This window comes from Topomyia yanbarensis, chromosome 2 (genome assembly GCF_030247195.1).
Source record: "Topomyia yanbarensis strain Yona2022 chromosome 2, ASM3024719v1, whole genome shotgun sequence".
Taxonomy (NCBI): Eukaryota; Metazoa; Arthropoda; class Insecta; order Diptera; family Culicidae; genus Topomyia; species Topomyia yanbarensis.
The window spans coordinates 210,746,390-210,767,714 of NC_080671.1; the positions used below are offsets into that span (position 1 = coordinate 210,746,390).

Sequence of the window (21,325 nt, forward strand, 5' to 3'; positions counted from 1 at the left end):
AACACAACCTTTGAACAGCTTATTGAAAACTTCAAGCCGAGTATTTTTCTCCAAGACACCGAAGGTCTAACTTTTTTCTTTAAAAAGTTATGGACACTTTTCGTTAAAAAATAGCCTATTTCAAGGCTCAATATCGCTGATGCGGGCACCTAAAATTGAATTCTGTTTCCACCACATGAAAGACCATACTTATTAGTATATTTGAGCAAAAATTGGCGAATACGATATTTTTTTAAAATTTGCAATTTAGATTTAAAGTTTGTAGTTTTGCAGGTTCAACGCATTAAAGCATTTACACACATATCGTTGTATTATGAAAAAAGCCACTTTCAAATATCATTCTCTCATCGCAGCAAGCTTTGCATAAGTGAAACGACTGTCAAAAAAGGTTTCTGATTTTATTCGTTTTAAATAAAACTAGTAAATATGGATATTAGTCGAAGAGAGTTGGCGAATTTGCTTATTGCTGGTAAAAAGACAGATGAACTGCTTAAGTTCATTACAAGTAGTAATCCAAATGTAAAATTGAGACTTGTTAATGTTCGAAAGAAATTTTATATTTTGTTAAAACAACCTTTGAACAGCTTTTAGAAAACTTCAATCCACGTTTTTTCATAACTCTGAAAGTCTAACTTTATACTTTCAAAAGTTATGGAAACTTTTCGCTCATAAATAGCCCTTTTTCAAATGTCATTATCTCTGATTGGGGCAAATAAAAGTAAGTTCGGATTGAACCATAGAAAAGAACATACTTTTAAGTATATTTGAGCAAAAATTGGAAAATATTATTTTTTTTAAGCATGTAATTTTAAATTTACTAACCAAAGTTTTAAATTTTATCGCATAGCGACATAAAAGAAATTGCCTAAAGCCTTTGTATTTCCTTTTCTGTTTTGCTTACATATCAACAATACAGAATGTGTTCATTAAAAATAATTTGGCTATGACAATAATTTATGATTTATATAAGGAGAATTTATTCAATGCCAATTAATTCAAAAGTAGATGCATTGCATTTTCAGGTATATCCAGCGGTGCTCGTTGAATTCGACGTTTACATTTAAGAGAAATTATAGGATCTGATGAAACAAGAAGTCTCTTGAAAACGTCATCAAGATTGACGAGTCGATCGAATTTGCGTGCGTGGAATTCTCGGAATCTGCGAATACTTTTATTCCTGGTTTCTTGAACTTCTTCACTCCACATACCTACTGGCAGCATGTTATGTTGAATAATGCTTCCTCCATGGACCAGGAGTTTATGCACGGTTGGTGAGAGAGCGTACCAACCATACAGGCGTACATAAAGCAATCGTGTATCTTCGGCGTAACTCCGGTAAGCATCCGCGTTAATTCCCAATTTGCTGTTGATGATTGTTAATAGCACATACATACGTTCTAGCAACATTTCGTCCAACCCGGTTTCTTCTGCAACGACATCTCGGTTTCTGAAAAATTTTCGAGCTGTGTTACCATCGTTAGAATTTCCGCCACCTGGCAAAGGTTCGCTAATACGAAGACCTAAACGGTCACGTAACGCTTGTCGAATTTTTATTTGTCGTTCCTTAAGCTCGCTGGTATTTTTGCCTACGCGCCAACGCGGTTTTGCTAGAGCTAAACGGTAAGCAATATTCAATAGTAACTCCATTGCTCGTATTAATGCATGTAAAGGTGAAAAAACATATAAACTATCCGGTGGATCGCTGGCTTCCAGTAAAGGATCATTCAATCGCTTTCCGGAGCGTTTGCATATATAACACGCTTGAGACGGTGTGCCTGTTACGTCATTCACTACCTTCGTATCAACCATGGAAAATATGAAGCTTGAACTAATCGGAATCTTGCGCATATTAACATTTACTATAGTCGGGACTAATTCATCGATTTGCTTGTTCATCGCGGCAACTTCATCCTTTGTTAGTTCAGGATTTTCCTTCTTGAAAATTAATTTTACTGGTCGGCACAGGGATACTGAAGATGGAAAATCATTATTCCAAAGAATGCAATCTCTTGACTCATCTTTCCGGCGACTAACTACACGTAAAGGTACTATAGATAGAGCAAATATATGCGAATCGTTATACTCGAATAGTTCTCCATTTTCATCTTCGTCAACGCACATTTGCTTGTATCTATGTTCAAGTGGAAAAGAGACTGTCAGTCAAAGTTTAGAAGAAAAATAATGTTGCCTACCGGGAATGGTTGCTGCTTCCATCGCAGCCCCACTTAAAGATAACAAACGTATTATCCTCAGGATGCAGTGGTAGAACTCCAATATTCAGAAACGAGATGAGTCGTTCCACGGTATGGTTAACAAGAGCTTGAAGGGGAACATACGCACAAGAAGGCTGAACAGAAATTCCTGAAAAAAATTGTTGATTCAGGGACGAATCTTTGAGAATAGTACATACCGATCGGATAGCATAGTTTCTTTTCTTCTACTATTTTATTATACGCGGGATAAATGTCCAAACCCTTCTGCATAACTGAGCTCCGTATGTTTTGGTACTGCGCCTTAGAAAAATCATTTTCACAAATAAATCTAAGTGCCTCCTCCGCAGTAAACGCTTCTGCAATCGGGACAGCCATAGATCCTAAATTCTCTACGGTAGATCTGACGGGACTTTTCGACAATCGTTCGATTTGTCTGCCAACTAAACGGAAACCAGTAGAATTAGCGTTGACGGCTGACGCTAAACCAAGTTCTTCCGTGGAATACTTATCGCGCAACTTTCCTAATCTTTTTATTTTGGCTCTGCGACATATTTCGGAAAATGGTTTCCTCTTTCGGCCTTTACCTTTACCTTCGACTTCGAATCTTAGCTTTCCTTCAAGCCACACAAAATTTTCCAGCTCAAACCGAATTTGCGTGCGCTTACTCCGAATCCACAACCTTCTAAATTCCAACATGAAGATTTTTATTTTCTTCCGAGCACTAACAAGTCTCAATTTTACATTTGGATTACTACTTGTAATGAACTTAAGCAGTTCATCTGTCTTTTTACCAGCAATAAGCAAATTCGCCAACTCTCTTCGACTAATATCCATATTTACTAGTTTTATTTAAAACGAATAAAATCAGAAACCTTTTTTGACAGTCGTTTCACTTATGCAAAGCTTGCTGCGATGAGAGAATGATATTTGAAAGTGGCTTTTTTCATAATACAACGATATGTGTGTAAATGCTTTAATGCGTTGAACCTGCAAAACTACAAACTTTAAATCTAAATTGCAAATTTTAAAAAAATATCGTATTCGCCAATTTTTGCTCAAATATACTAATAAGTATGGTCTTTCATGTGGTGGAAACAGAATTCAATTTTAGGTGCCCGCATCAGCGATATTGAGCCTTGAAATAGGCTATTTTTTAACGAAAAGTGTCCATAACTTTTTAAAGAAAAAAGTTAGACCTTCGGTGTCTTGGAGAAAAATACTCGGCTTGAAGTTTTCAATAAGCTGTTCAAAGGTTGTGTTAACAAAAAGTAAAAGATACGAAAGTTATACTAAAAAAACGTTTTTTTCAGGAACACCCTAATCTTTTTTTTTAAATTTCTTGTATAACAAAAACTAAAAGAGATAGAGCTTTAATATGTTCAACAAATTTATTCAAAATAAGTTACTTTACAACTTTGTGGAAGACTGTGGAGCTCTATCTTTCATCAGTAAAAAGTTTATTTTCGTATTTTAGATAAATTAGAACCACCCTACTAACTATTCCAATAAAAAGAAGCATCTTCTAAAGTACACAAATTCATCCTAAGACATGATACGGCTAAATTATACAGGTTTGTCAGAAAGTAAAAATTCCTCCTAAATTAGCGATCTGGACCACTGTGCATTGGAAATATGTTTCGAAAACAGAACTTTTCACTATATGTGCATACTTTTATTGAATGATTCTTATAGTCACCTTCGCAGGTTAATTCGCCAAAAAAAGTTAGATATATGGGTTGGGAAAATGTTAATCGATGCAACAATAACTTGCACCACATTTCCACATGATTTTGTAACATAATACAATCTGTTGAAGAATTAATCGATTGCGTAAATTGACTTCAATTTCATACACTACTCCATCCAAAATACAATCGATGGTAATTCTGTTACGCACAGCGTTGCCAACATTTTTTTCAAAAAAACTGGAACCTTTCTTGAAAAAAAAACTGGAAAAAACTGGATACTTGAAAAAAATCTACTTTGCCCTTATATTGTTTAAGTCAACGATGCAATGAACGTAATTTTAAGTAAACACGTATGCACGGTTTTTTGATATTGTTGTCCAAGTTAAAAAAAAATATTAAAACATTCGAATTTGATTGAAATTGTAATATTTGATCGAATTTTATTGTTTTGAACGTTTCAATCTACACATCCACAAAATTCTGAATTTAAGACCATTTGTTAAACTCGACGATGCGCTTAAGCCTTTCTGTAGATACCACTATAGCAACTAGCTGAGAATTCAACAAATGTTCATCAAAATATTTGACACAATGTACTGCCACCTTTATGTTTGAGTAAAATTCATTTGAAATCGAACCGTTTTACTCACAAGTTGTATAAAAAGAGTTCAGGTTACGGTGGATTGAAATCTTATTTTGGGGCACTCGGCATTATCCCATGGCTGGCTTGAAAATTCTATGAATCAAGTTACAATTTGTGAGAAAAAAACTAAATAAATGAATATTTAAAAAAAACTGGATAAAACTGGCTCCAATTTAAAAAAACTGGAAAAATTTTCCGATTGTCTGTTTGACTGGATGTTGCAAAAAAACTGGAAAAATCCAGTTTAAACTGGAAGGTTGGCATCGCTGGTTACGCATATAAATCTATGGATGATCGTATTGAATTATTTAATTCAGTCGATCCACCATGCTTTCAGGAGTATTGGTTTTATACGTTACCAACCCAGCAGTCTCCGTCAGACGAAGGTTTTTATATTTAATCGAAAAAATAAAGTTCTTTCTGCGAATTTTTGCGATTAAGGGAGTTGCTTAAGGTGTAAATTGATAAAAAATATTCGAAAATGGACAATAACTTTGTTGTTTCGAGAGCTACAGATTCATCGTTGTTATAAAAATGTGTATTTTATCGCTTTTAACAACTTTGTAGAAGACACTTCTATATATATAAAAATCATGTATGTTTGTATGTATGTCCGCTAACTAATTCTAAACTACAAGTCCGATCTTGATGAAATTTGGCATACGTATTCTTTCTCCCAAGAAGATGTTCATGGAATGTTTTTTTTTGGGGGGGGGTACACTTAGCTTTAGGGGGGGGGGTTGTTTTTTAGGCAAAGAATTATTTATATCTCCATAGTTATTAGTATTTGACATATGTATTTCTCCCACTGAGCCGATGGATGATGGGAATGGACCAAGAAAGGGGGGGGGGGGGTTCTGAAGTAATCCTTATCTATTCATTCAATGTGATTATTAGCGATGAATTCAATTTTGACATAAGTATTCCTTCCACTAAGGAGATGGTCATGGGGTGGTTTTTGTGAACGATGGGAAGGGTGAGAAGTACCTAATCCGAGGAAAGGGAGAACGGGGGGAGGGGGGGTTGTACTGAAGAACTTTTTTTTAGCTATATATATTATATATGATTTGGCACCAAAACGGTGGACATGATTGTTGGTTTCGGAATCAGAAGGAGAGGGAGGGTTTCTGATGCAATATCTATCAATTACTTCAAAAATCTAAAATTTTGTTGCATGTATGTTTACCAGCACATAAATGAAATGGCAAGAATTTATTTGATAGAGATCTATTACGCGAATGACAATATAATACTGATGAATTGCATGAATTTGTCGAAAATTAAATTGAAAATTGCACCTGCGATCGCTTCATCTGAAGTTAAATCAACATTGCTGGATTATGGACGAACAGCTCTGCCCTAAAACAGCCACTAAATCTTGCGCTTGCGGAAAACGTTACTTACAATATCAATCAAAATTCGGATGTAAGCAAAATGCTGAAAGAATGCAACACTGTTATATAGGACGAATTCACGATGACCCATAAAAGGAACTAATCGAATATTTGGTTTGGTTTGGAATCTTCGTCAAATTTTATCCGTTAGTCGACACCTACTGATGAAATCAGTTCTTGCTTAAGGGGGTAGGATTATTGTTGAAAAAATATCGTGCTTAAAAAAAATTGGCTATACCGAGAGTGTTAGTCTATTCAGACAATAATGCAACATTTAAGCAATATTTTCCTTAATGTTCACCGCAAAATATTGAAAATCTTCAGGAGACACCACGAATAAATGCAATGTACAGAATAACTTTAAATCTACTGAACCAAATTGTTTGAAATTTTGCACAGTTCTCCTTCATATCATAACATCATTAAAGATCATAACTTTGTTCACAAAAATAAGTTTCATGATTTTTTTAGAGAAAATTGCATTTTTAATTGCAGAATGCTATAAAAAATTCAAATATTAAGAAAAAAATAAAAGCTTCGATCAATACCTGGGGATATGTAGCAGAACTGTACAAACCTTGAAAACGATTGGTCCAATATATCTTGATTTATGATTTACACCACAAAGCAGTGATTATATAGAAAGTGAATGAATATACTAACACTCTCTGTATCGCCAAAATATTTTTTTTAAATGTGCCATTTTTTATGAATTAACTTTACCCACGTCCACCAACACTCCGTTATGTCTTCGTATCATTGGAAATATGTTTCGAAAACAGAACTTTTCACTATATGTGCATACTTTTATTGAATGATTCTTAGGCTGCGTTTACGTAGCGATGTGAATGCATGCATTTGGGATGCAAGCATGTAACGCACATCAGAAATGAAAACTGATTTTTTCTCCAGTGTTTTTCTTGTAGTTCTCGTTTTGTTTTTTCTCGTCCACTACCTGTCAAATTCGCAAAATGTCATCCATATTCGCCAGAATCACCACTCAACAGTGAAAAAAAATAATTCATTCTTGGCGGACATCTTGGAAGAAAAACAAGTGTTTTTTCGCGGAGATATTCCAAAGTTAATTTCCATTTATACGTAATTTCTCATAAAGCAAGCCACTTTTAACTCTCGAGTTGATAAAACACAAGTAGTGATTTGGTAAACGGTAAAGTAGCTAACAATAAACGGGATATGGCGGATCCCGAGGACCCTGGAGGAGGCGTAAGCGCCGGTCAAAAAACACCCAATAGGTTGAACTACGAGTACCTTGAACACGAGGCGGCGCCTTTCAGAGTGATTGTAGAACTTATCGACACACAAAATGAGACGAAAACGATCAACAAACTTTCCCTTGGAAAGATCCTGACTAAAACTGCTGTATACAGACAAAATATCATCAACATGAAACCCCTAGGACGACAGAAGCTTCTAGTACTGTTCAGAGATGCCCAAACAGCCAACAAAATCCAAGCAGACAAAACATTGAACGAGCTGAACTACAAAGCCTACATCCCAAAACACTTCATCGCTATTTCGGGAGTAGTTACGGACGTCCCCGTGGAATTGTCAGTCGAGGAGATATCGGAAAATATTAGAAGTACGGTACCGATACTGGGAGTAACGAGACTACACAAATACGATGGCGAACAAAAAGTATCAGCAACTCGAATTAGTGTGACCTTCCGAAGCAACAAACTGCCAGCAGAGGTAAGAATTTTCTGCTGCAACAACACAGTTAAACCCTTTGCAAACAAAGCAGTTTTCTGCCAGAAATGCCTACGATACAACCACAAGGAAAACAATTGCAGATCCCGACAGAGATGCGGACAGTGCGCTCAATTCCATGAAGAGACAGGATACGCAAGTTGCGACAAAAACATGAAATGTCTACACTGTCATCTAGAAGGAGGACATCCAACAGGTGATTTCAGCTGCCCAGAAAGAATCCGTCAAAACAACATCAAAATCATAATGGCAAGGTCAAACTTGACGATCGTAGAAGCACGGGAACAATACCCTATCTACACAGAAAACCAATACAGCATTTTAGAAAACATTGATAGTCATCCCACACTCGTAGAATCGTACGCAGAGGCAGTACAAAGCAACGGAATGAAGTCAAAACGGGAAAATATAACAAATCCCAAACAGCAAAACGAGCATCAAATGAAGAGGATAAAACTCCAATCGAGAGGACCCAAGGAAGCGGCGAGAAGAAAGCGAGAACGAAGGAACCCTCGGAAAATGGGGTGGCTTTATTTAACAAATATAAAGTAAACGAAGCCGAAAAACTGCAGTGGAAGCAGCAAATGCAACTACCTGGCGGAAAAGCGACAAACCAACAACAAATAGTACACGATGACGACCCAGAATTACAGCTACGAGTACCCAGCAGAGTATTAGCGGAAGTAACAACACAAACAACAAGAATGAAAGGAGCACCCAACGCAGGTCAGACAGTACAACCAGGCGGGACGAGCAAAATTCGATACAACTATACCAAACCATATTGAGAGATAGGGTAAGAATGTCAATAAAGATTTTACAATGTAATATCCAAAGTGTCGAAAGAAATCGAGAGAAGCTGAGTAGAGTGTTAATCAAAGAGAACTTCAAAATTGCATTAATATCTGAGAGCTGGACAAAAAAAGAATTAGAACGAACAAAGTACAAAATATCCTACTACAACAACTACTATAGTTCAAGGGACGACGGATACGGTGGGGCAATGATATTAATACATAATTCCTTCACAAGTCGCGAATTACATATCAAATGTTCACCGTGCATCCAATGCGTTGGAAGGTATATTTACGATCTAGATCTGGCAATAATAGCAATATACGTATCACCAAGCACAACTGTAAAAGAGCTCAAAGAATGCTTGAAGGGAATATGCCAAAATACAACGACGTTTAAACATCATATAATTGGTGGCGACTTTAATGCGCATCATATATCGTGGGACAACAACCACAGCGACAGACGCGGAGCAGTATTATACGACACAATCAACGAGGAAAATGTAATATTACTAAATAGCACGCAACCAACATTCATACCGGCCGAGCAAAACAAAAAACCATCAACAATCGACCTAACATTATGTTCAGCAGCACAAGCCCAAGAAACAGAATTGGAAGTAATGGAATATGGAATCGGAAGCAGACATTTAGCACTGAAAATCACGATAAACCGAGAGAGAACACGCGAAGACAGATGGTTTGTAAATAAAAAAAGGTGACAACCGCTTGGAATGACCTTAACGCACTATCGATTACCGGGATCACATCGCTGCAACAAGAAACAAAAAAAATCCTAAAAAATGCTAAGCAGAGGAACAAGTATGAGCCGAAATTCTGGTGGAATGATAAATTGGAGCTAGCATGGAAAAATAAAAACATAGCAAGGACAAATTTCAACAAAAATGGAACACTAGAAGACCTCATCGAACTAAAAAGGACCGAAGCAATATTCCATCGCTGCAAAAAGGAAGAAAAAACCAAAAAATTCAAAGAATTCGCCGAAGAGATAGACCCAAAAACAAGCTCCAAAGTACTGTGGCAAAGGATCAATTACCTAACAGGAAAAAAAAGAAAAAATAGCAGGGCAATAGTACACGTCGATCCAAAAGTAGCACTGAAATTCCTAGACCTACACTTCCCACTAGGCGAACTATATCCAGAACACCAAAACGAATGTTGCGAATACGATATGTTAACGACGGAAAACTGGACACGAATTCTAAATAAGAAAAAGAAATCCTCTGCCCCAGGACCAGATGGGATAACGTACGAAATGCTAAGAAACAGTAAACCAGAAATCGTAGCGATTATTATAAAGGACTTAAATAGAATGTGGCAAGCAGGAAAAATCGACCGAAATCTTAAACCCATAAGAGTGATAGCTGTACCTAAGCCGGGACGAGATCCGGAACAAATGGAAAACCTAAGACCCATCTCCATGATAAACTGCACGTTGAAGGTTCTAAACACAGCCATATTAGAAAAACTCGAGAAAATTATTATGCTCAACTCAATACTACCGGAAACATCGTTTGGCTTCCGCAAACACAGATCAACAGTAACATGCTTGAGCTTCGTCCTCAATGAAATAACATCAAGTAAAAGAGAGAAAAAAGTAGCTGGTGCAATCTTCATCGATCTAGCCAACGCTTACAATTCGGTAAAAACAACAACACTAGAAGAGGTCCTACAAAAATACGAAATTCCACGAGAATTCATGAGCTGGATATCAACATTCCTTTCGGATCGGAAAATTCAAATCCAAGTTGGCAAAGACACGGTAGAAAGAACAATAAGTGATGGACTACCACAAGGAGACGTCTTGTCACCCACCCTGTTTAACGTATACACCACACCACTACACGAAATTAAAGTAGAAGGCGTCACCTTAGTCCAGTTTGCAGACGATTTCGCGGTCATAGTAGCAGGAGAAACACGAGAATTGGTTGAATACAGAGCACAAAAGTTTTTGACACAGTTTCAACAAGTATCCACTGGTCTCAATCTCAAAATAAATACAGCCAAAACCAAATCAATACTTTTCCAAAGAAACAACAAACAGCTGAACCTAAAAATAAACAACGAAACAATTGAAACAGTTAACACTCATAAGTACCTGGGAACAACTTTCGATAAAAGTATACGATTCGGAGCACACCTTAGAGAAATGAAACGCAGCACAATGGACAGAATAAACATGATCAAAGTAATCAGTTGTAATAAATACGGAGGACACCCGCAAACAATGGGACTAATCTACAACGGAATCATCAGAGGATACCTGGACTACGGAGCTTCTATCTACAATAACGCGAAAAAAACGAATCTCGAAGCAATAGCTGTAGCAAACAATGTATGCCTACGAAAAGTAACCGGATGCACCAAAACGACACCAATAAACACATTGTACGCCATCGCAAGTCAGTCGCCCTTGCAACACAGAAGAACGCTATCAATTAACAAGGAACTGATAAAACATGTTCAATATCAAACACCAGTCTACCAACAACTTCAAGAGATGGAACACAATATAGTCGCTCCGGAAACACAAACAAGCATCGAAAAAGCATACTGGACACACAGAGAGATACTAAAAAAAATGTCACATACTAAGGTGACACAGCACAGCCCCTTAAAAATTGAGATAGAAACCACACTGGACAATCAACACTGGACCAAAACGAATACCAGCGAGAAGGTACTCAGACAGCTGACGTTAAACCTACTTAATGGAAAATACAAAAATCGAATACATATATATACGGATGCATCGAAGAATAACCACACTTGTGGCATAGGAGTATACGACGACAGAAATAAGTTCAGACTCAGCCTTAAACTCGAAAATGAGGTATGTTCTATGTCAGCAGAGGTGGAAGCGATATATGTGGCACTTCAATATGTGGAAAGGAATCAGATTACAGATGCAGTGATATTAACGGACTCCAAAGCAGGATGCGAATTAATCAAAAATCAGCTGGATAATCTAGAGCGCGACGAAGTAATACAAGAGATCATCGAGAAAGCAGCACGCACGAAAACGTCTATTCAGTGGATTCCTGGACACGTCAAAACAACCGGAAATGAGATCGCGGACGCCTTGGCAAGAAATGGCGTTAATCAAAATACGATATGACATAACATGTTATTCCCGCACGATGTGTACAACATTTTAAAGGAGAGCAACTCAAATAAAATTCAAGAATGGTATGTTAATTACACCCAAGAGTATGGAAAAGGAAGGAAGTTCTTCAATTATCAGACAGGCATCAACAAATACTCTTGGTTTCACAATCTCAAACTATCAAATACTGAAACACGGACATTAAACAGGTTGATTGCCGGACATGACTACTCACCCTACTGGCTTAGCGTAATGCGAATCGCGGACAATCTATACTGCGATATATGCGAAAAAAGAAACACTTCAGAACACATCATCCTACACTGTGTGAAGCACATCATGACCCGTGATAAGTATGCACTAACTAAATACAGCACAATTCAAGAAGTATTTGACACAAAAAATATCGATATAATGAAAAACATGATAAAACTACTCGACGAACTCAAAATTCAAGTGTAACAAACTGAAACACACGTCCACCAAGGATAACAGTACGGCAGAGAAGTGGAAAACTCATGCAGACTAAAAAACGTACTGGCGTTATAGCGTACAGCTGTGCCATAAAATTACTGTGTGATGAGATAAACAAACTCAGCACACAGACCAGAAAGAAGAAGAAGAAGAAGAACAGTGAAAATTTGCTCAAAAAGTTATTAAAAATTTCTGCTGGTTCGATTAAAAATGGAAACTGGTCCAGACGGTAAAGCACAAAAGGTTAATTACTATTTCATCAATTATAAAACCTTTGTGAACGTCGTCAAGTACAAGCTCGATCATATGCGGAAGCGTATGTAAACCAAGGAGCGTGATGACACTAGCGCAAGTTTCAAGTGTCCTTCCTGCGATTAGACTTTTACCGATCTGGTGGCAGACCAGTTGATCGATTTTGCATCCGGCGAATTTCGCTGTACATATTTTGGCAGTACTGTGGAGAAAGACAGTTCAGCACTACCGAAAAAAGATTCACGCTTACTGTTGGCCAAGTTCAACGAGCAATTACAGCCGCTGTACGATCTGTTAAGACAAGTTGAAGATATCAAACTTGCTCCGGAAATTCTCGAGCCTGAACCGGTTGATATTGACACTATTAGAGGGTATGGATATAGTATTGCTTTTGTTTAGTATTTTCTTCACATTTTTTTTTTGTGTTTTAGTATTGCCAAACCAACCAACAGGATTTCAGATGAGCAATGGTCCGGCGAAGCAACGCGAACCAGTGGATTCGCTGTGGAAGAAACCCGTGTCGATGTTACCATTGGTGATTCAGACGCAGTGGAAACCACAACACATCGGAAAGATCGTCCGGTGTGCATGACGGAATCAACTGTTATTACGAACGATGTGGATGAAAATTCAGTTGAGTCAATTTTAGAGAAAGCTGCATTCACCTCCACACAACCCCCCGTGGTCACTAATTGCACTAGTGTTATTTCTTCCGCACGGAACCGTAAAGATGCCGACGATATTATGTCGGTATCACAACAGCACGAGAAGCAAAGCTCTCACAATGCAACGAATGATGCCATCAAGGGGCTAGGTCTCAACAACGAGCCAAGTATTGACAGTAGTGACGATGAGAAGGATATTGACGATACAGAGATTCCCATTGTTGAAATTATGGATACCGATTCGGATGACGATATGCCAATGATAACGGTGGCGGGTAGACCACAGCCACTGGATTAGATCAATGACACGCTGATAGCGGAAATGACTCCACAGGAGAAAGAAACCTACATGGTGTATCAAGATCATTTCAGTCATATGTATGATAAGATGGAACGACGAAAAGTAAGTGGCATTAAAAAGTTGAATTTTAGAATGCGGCCGTACACACTATTCTGAGAAACTCCTGGAAATGGTACGCATGTTACGTAAGATGTGAACGTATATCCGTGAACTATTTATTGTTATTGTTGGGCTGAAAATTATTTTCAAGTCTCGTACCTGACCCTGATTCCTGCAGGAGATAAGGAAAAACGCAACAGTTCCAAGCTACCGAAGAGATAGTTGTTGATTGCCAAGAGAGATTAAAGCTGCATGTGCATTTAGTTTGATAAATAAACAAAACATTATAGTTTCTCAGTATTTAACATAAACGTAAATAAACACAAAGAATGCAAGCACTCCTAACTACTCGTATTCGTATTTTATTCATATCCGTTCGAATATTTTTATCGCTGCACGGCAGCCAAACTATCACGTTGGTAAGCACTTGGTAGAAAGACGCCTGTTCGACTCCCTCATCCATACGGTGTCGTGATGTTCTTACTTATCGTTCCGGCATTTGGTGATGACCAAAGCAGCTCCTAACCCTTGCAATTTAGACCTTCAATTAGCTGACGTAGCTGGTAATTGTATTATAGTGTTCAACGATTGCCGATTCGACGGCCACCGTGCAGGTCATGGTCGCTTTATTGCTTAGCAGAAAGCGGCCGATACTGAGCTCGAATCCGGAACGTTCCACAGTGGGAGCAAAGGGGTCCGGTTGACCCGATGTTGGCACATTACTCGATCGAATTCGGCTTTGTAAATCTTAACCTGGGACCCAGATCTTAACCTGCTCCCACATGTGCTCAATGGTATGACCCATCTTGGTGTGACCTGTGAGTTTGTCGGGGAAATACATGCAGTTAATGACGGTTATCGGTCAATGTGGTGCGCAATATCAACCTCAAATTGCGTTTAACGAGACCAGCATAATGCCTCCAATGCCTCCCTGCTTGCTTCGCCAATGCACAATGCCTCCCGCATTCCTTAACCTTCAAATGTTCAATGTCTCCTTCATTCCTTCACCTTCAAGTGTTTTACGCACAATCGAATGCCCTTAGTTAAGAAGAAGTATAAATTCATGCACCGACCAAAGCATTAATTTCAACGATCATAATCGTTGAGGAATCGGTATTTAAACCACTTATCATCTACCGAATGCCACTGACGGCCAGTGTAATTATATGATTGATTGCTTATGATTCTAGGGAAACCCAACCATTCCGGGTGACCGAAATCGTTACCTATAAAGTTCAGGTAAGCTTCACCCGAGGCTTCATCACCTACTGAATCAATGGGAAGACTTATCCCGCAATCGATGATCATGTTCGGTTCTGAAGTTACCGACATATGTGGATATTTATCCTTATCCATAGGCCAGTAATTGTTTAATCACCCACCGATGTTTGATAGTGTGATTCAGCATATGCCAGTGACATCGTGTTTTCCATCTAGCGGCGATTGGTCGACATTTCATTGGTTCCCAGTGTTCCGATGCTCATCATTCGTTGTTTTGAGATGTTCGATCCACTTATCTGTAATTGCCATACCCAGAAGGCAGTCGAATCCAACACCACCTTCATCAGTGGGTCGACAAAGCACCACGTCCTATGCAAATGTGATCACATTGGGATTCAATATGTGCAAGAACTCGTTCTCCGTGGCTAAATAAAACAAAGCTTCGATGTCAACATTCAAATTACCGGAGAACCCTTCGTCGATATCACGTGAGTGGTACAATATTGAGTTTTACTCGTCATGCCGCGAGCGAAGGACCTCATATCTGTTCAAACAAAATTTTATTATTTTTCTGTAAAAAGTTGTAAATTTTTCAAAGCAATAACTTACTCTAATTAAAAAAAACAGCTGTCCCATAAAGTGTGTTCGTCTCGAGAACCACCGAGGAAATAGTACGAATTGGTTCTATCAAACTGGTTCCATCCGTCGTGAGTGTTGTTGATGGCATGTGAATGAGCCACATTCAGCAGCACGAAGAGACTCTGCCCATGTGCTTTATCAACCATATATGTCAACTCCTCTTGTGTGCCATAGTGGCTACTGTCAACGAAGAAACTTGTCATCTGATGGCCAAAACTGGTATAATAGGCATGCTCCATGATGACTATCACCTGAATGGTGTTGTACTTGAGATCTTTGATCCTAGATACAATGTTATCAGCCAAGTTTATATATGTTCCAACACCAAGTTCTTCAGTGGCAATGGCTACGCGGTATTCTTATATACGGAGCACTCGGGGTTTGGCCGGTTTATTATGTTAGATCATATATTTTTCATGAGCTGATGGATGTCATATTCTGCTGCTGATAGTTGACACCCGAAGATCTAGGTGTAGGAACGATATTCTTTACCCATGGCGATAGTCGATCTACTAGCTGACATCTTATAGCACAGATCCCGCCAGCGTTCGGAGGTAGGATTAGCTCCCATTTGCCAAATGGAAGTTGTTTGTACGGAGAGGCTTTCCATTGCCAGTTATCTGCGTAAGCAAAAACACGTTAGAAACTTTTGGAAGCTTTAAAATAAATATACGCACTAAAATCACCGGCGAAGTAAAGCTACTGCGCTGCTGGAGCCCATTCACGAGCCTCTATACTGTTGTTAGGAGCGATATACAATCCACAGTACCTGTAACGTTGAGTGAACTCTTCCATGCCACCTTCCGGTTGCCTTAGTTTAGTCGACTAATTACGAAATTCTTTATTTCTAAAAATAATACAAATAAACTCAATTATTATCAAAGTCACATTCATTGTTAGCGACGGTATGAGAGAAAAACGTCGCGCGCAGCACCGGCGAGCGTTGTTTTCGTTGCATAATAAAAAGTGAACTGTAAAACGATCAGAAAACAATCATACATAGCCTGATATTTTTTATTGCTCCAACTGGAGGCATGGACGTAGGATGCTAGGACCGAAGGTAGAGATTTCCAGACGCGACCTATTCATTATCGCATGAACATGGGCGTTTGTGGATTTCCGGTTGATACTGCGTTTATAAGTTTATTATTAAATACACCGGAGTGTTTTCATGTTTATGTAACCGCGGGCTTTGGTGTGCGTGGATGATCGCGAAGGTCTTAAGCTTTTTTATGTTAATATACTGAGTGATGAAAGAGAGTGAGATTCCCCATATCACTAGAGTCCCTGGTTGTGCCGCCAAGTACCGTGTTGTATAGTGGATATGCTGCCGCTATACTCATAACTGCCCCATGTGCTATGGGATTCCCTATACACATGGGACAATTATGCGTAGAGCGGCAGTATGAGCGTCGTTTTTTTAATTAGTCCAACTAAAGACATGAACCTAGGCTGCTATGACCGAAGGTACCGATTCATGATCGCGCGAATGGTGGGTTAATGCTTAAGACCGCGTTTGCAAATATATAAGTGCTAAAACGTTTACTTAATTACTGAGCGTTTGTTCGTTCGAAATGAAAGACTGTTACTTCTGTGTGTAAGAGTCAGGGGAAGAAGGGTGGACAACGATGGCAGGGGGAGAACATTATTTCAGTTTCAGGCTTCGGAAAATCAACGGATGGATTACAGAATCAGGACGACCTTCATCAGGAAGAATCATGTACTGGGACGCCGGGTGGTCGTTCTCAAGATGGCAGGGGTTTATCCAGACGATTTCGTAGTGCGGCTCAGATGTTGATCGGCTACATTTCGAGTTGCGCGTGTGATGTTCGTGCTTTAGGTCCCGTGTTTGTTGGCTCATTCGATACAGGTGCTTTGATACAGGTGGAAGAGGGTTCTGAGAATGATAAGGAAAATAACAAGGGGCAGTTAGACTTGTATATTGATGGTTTTCACAAAGGTGTATATAAGGGACATAAAGAGGACATCACGGCTTGCCAACACATCTCGAACCGGGACGTTGGGTGGTCTTCCTCGAGCCCGGAGGGTGTCCATAAGCCGAGACCTGGCGGAACTGCACTCGTTGCACGTCCAGACAATGTGCTCGATGTCGTGATAACCGTCGCCACAAGCGCAGATACCACTCTCCACGAGCCCAATACGTCGGAGATGTGCATCCAGCGTGTAATGGTTCGCCATGAGTCGGGACATCACACAAATGAAGTCACGACCCACATCCATCCCCTTGAACCAAGGTTTCGTCGATACCTTAGGGACTATCGAATGTAGCCAACTTCCTAGCACCCCATTGCTCCACGCGGTTTGCCAACTTTCGAGGGTTCTCTGATGGTCTTTTAAAAACGTCACCTTCAATGGCACCCACCTTAGCTAAGGAGTCCGCCTTCTCATTGCCCGGAATGGAGCAATGAGAAGGGACCCACACCAAGGAAATCTGGAAAGATTTGTCAGATAAAGCACTCAGTAGCTCCCGTATTTTCCCCAAAAAATACGAGGAATGCTTTCCATGTTTCGTCGAGCGAATAACGTCAATAGAACTCAGACTATCCGAGACGATGAAGTAATGGTCTGCGGGTAATGTGTCAATGACTCCAAGGGTATACTGAATAGCAGCTAGTTCTGCGGCGTAAACTGAAGCGGGGTCACTGAGTTTGTAGGAGGCGGTGAACTTTTGACTAAAAATACCGAAGCCAGTGGCCCCTTCGAGGTTTGATCCGTCAGTATAAAACATCTTAGAACAGTCGACTTCTCGGAATTTATTATAAAAAATATTTGGAACCACTTGTGGGCGTATGTGGTCCGGAATTCCATTAATCTCATCTTTCATGGATGTGTCGAAGAAAACAGTAGATTCAGAAGTATTTATGAAATGCACACGGTTGGGATTGTAAGAAGAAGGATTAATATTTTGCGCTATGTAGTCAAAGTACAGGGACATAAAACGAGTCTGAGAATTGAGCTCAACAAGCCTTTCGAAATTTTCAATCACCAACGGGTTCAAGATATCGCATCGAATGAGCAATCGATATGAGAGTTCCCAAAATCGATTTTTCAGCGGGAGAACGCCCGACAGGACTTCGAGACTCATCGTATGGGTCGACTGCATGCACCCTAAGGCGATACGCAAACAACGATACTGAATTCTTTCGAGTTTGATGAAATGTATGTTCGCGGTGCATCGAAAGCAGAAGCATCCGTATTCCAGTACCGACAGTATCGTTGTTTGACGCCACCACGTTCCGGTTATTGTAGTTGATCCTTTGTTGGCATTTCTGTTTCAGATACCAAATATGGCATCCCCAAGTACCTTTCGAGTCGAACCAGACCCCTAGATATTTTACTGTGAAGACCTGAGCTATAGTTTGACCTATTAATAGAAGCTGTAGTTGTGCTGGTTCATGCTTCCTAGAAAATACAACTAGCTCCGTTTTCTCCGTGGAGAATTCGATACCCTGCTTAATAGCCCAAGCAGACAAATTGTCCAAGGTATTCTGTAATGGTCCTTATAGATCGACAGCTTTGGGTCCCGTAACAGACACCACGCCATCGTCTGCAAGTTGCCGTGCAGGAATTGTCGAGACATTCATCAATGTCGTTGACGTAGAAATTGTATAACAGGGGGCTTAGACATGAGCCCTGAGGAAGGCCCATGTAGCTAAATCGTGATGTCGATAAGTCACCATGCGACAACAAGTTTAGTAAAAAGTTGTTTAAAGTCGCTGAAAGACCATGCTGGTGCAGCTTCTCTGAAAGAATGTTGATAGAAACTGAATCAAAAGCCCCCTTTATATCTAGGAACACTGATGCCATCTGCTCTTTACTAGCATAGGCCATTTGAATTTCGGTTGAGAGCAACGCAAGACAATCGTTCGTCCCTTTGCCTTTGCGAAAGCCAAATTGTGTATCTGACAGTAAGCCATTTGCTTCGACCCAATTGTCGAGGCGGGATAGGATCATTTTCTCGAACAACTTCCGGATACAAGATAGCATTGCGATCGGTCGATACGAATTGTGGTCGGAGGCTGGTTTTCCTGGTTTTTGGATGCCTCCAATCGTGTGGGACCATGTTAGCCTCAAGAAACTTATTAAACAAGTTCAACAAGCGTCTCTTGGCAGAGTCTGGCAAGTTGAATTTGATTCTGTCTGGCCCTGGAGCTTTATTGTTACACGACAAGAGAGCAAGTGAGAACTCCACCATCGAAAAAGGTGTTTCGTTCGCGTTATCGTGACGGGACGCGGCGCGGTAGATCTTCTGTGCCGGGGCGGAATCCGGACAAACCTTCTTGGCGAAATCGAATATCCAACGGTTTGAATATTCCACGCTCTCATTAGTACTGCTTCGGTTTCGCATACGTCGGGCTGTTCCCCAAATAGTGCTCATCGATGTTTCTCTCGTTAATCCGTCGACGAACCGGCGCCAATAACCGCGTTTCTTGGCTTTCATCAAACTCTTCATTCGCTTGTCTAACGTCGCGTACTGTCGAAAACTAGCGGGTAACCCGTCGTTCCGGAAGGTCTTAAACGCGGCGGCCTTCTCTGCGTACACGTCTGAGCACTCTTTATCCCACCTGGGATTGGGAAAACGTTTTTGTATGTTCGCGCCGGGTACTGGCTTAGTCTGAGCTTGATTCGCGCTGTCGAGAATCAAGCCAGCCAAAAAGCTGTACTCTTCCTCCGGAGGAAGTTCTTGAGTTGAGTGGGGATTGGCTTTCAGGGGAATGGCATACAACCTTTAGAACTATGTTGCTTTCCAAATATTTGATTGGTTATCTTTACAGCTTGTCTTTGTTCGCTGATCATGTTAACGATTATAAATCAATAAAATTACATATGCGTGAGAATTAGGCATATGTAATTTTATTTGAAATCATTATCAATCAATCAAAGGTCCAGAGAACAGTTTCTGCTAAAAAGAAAGCGAAATCAAAGAATGTCGTAATTTAATTTAAAATTAATAACATTCCAAGCTTATGCTACGAAAAATTTAAATTTTAATCCATTTCATTGTATTCATTGTATTTGAATCAAAGAAATTCTAAAATTATTTCGATTGATTTGCTCTTGTTCAAAAGAAAGCTAAATCACATAGAAATTTTTAATACTAAGTGCAATACACCAAATTCTTTTTTTGCACGGGGGATGCGTTCCGTGCAAAAAAAACCGTGTTGTTTCGAGAAGCCGTGTAAAAAAATCCGTGATAATTCGAGAAACCGTTCAAAAAAAATCCGTGTTATTTTGAGAAACCGTGTAAAAAAATCCGTGCTATTTTGAGAAACCTTGTAAAAAAATCTGATTTTTTTTATTAGCAGCTAGGTATTTGGTGATGGTATTTAACAATGAATACTGTTGCACATTTTAAATGCACAAGGGGGCTGTCAATGTGCCCAGTAGAAATTTTTTAATTTTTCGAGGAGGTTTTTTTAGAAAAATGTAAGTTTTTTTATTCGTTAAAAGAAGTTATTATCCGTTGAAAAGCAATAGTTAAAATGGTAAAATGTTTCAACTATTTAGTTTCTTAACTTTTTGTAGATTACACTGTGCTACAGCGATTTTAACTTTTTTAAATGAACTAGTATAGCAAATGCGATACAAAGTAATGTACACACGAAATTTTGAAGCAAAAAAACATTTTTTGGGACCTTTGCCACAACAAAATTAGCTACGTTGTCATTTTCAGCCGATTTTCGGTTTTGTAACATTTTTCGAACGAAGAAAACTAGACCTTTCGAACAGTATGCGGTCATATACAGTTTGGTAAAAAACATTGTTCGATTCTGGGACAACAATATCAAAATTGTCATTTTTTGCGATTTTTTCATGTAAATTTCATGAAAAGTAAAAAAAATTATTTTGATGCAAAAACTCTCTTGCGCAATTGAAATGTCAGAAATTGTCAATTTTCAACGGCCTATTGATTGGCTTTTACTTAATTAAATACTCTTTCCTGAAAAGAGGCAGCATTTGCCATTTTGCAATGTTGACAGACCCCTTCCAAAACTGCACTTTGATTAAAAATTCTTTCCTGAAAAGCTGAAAAATTCGCTATTTTACACTTAGCGAATCTAG

At 39.2% G+C, this 21,325-nt stretch overlaps 1 pseudogene; it reads left to right on the top strand.

Annotated features, from left to right (window-relative positions):
- The first annotated feature begins 7,132 nt into the window (after window positions 1–7,132).
- On the top strand, window positions 7,133–13,729 carry LOC131680015 (general transcription factor IIE subunit 1-like; annotated as a pseudogene).
- Window positions 13,730–21,325: the final 7,596 nt, after the last annotated feature.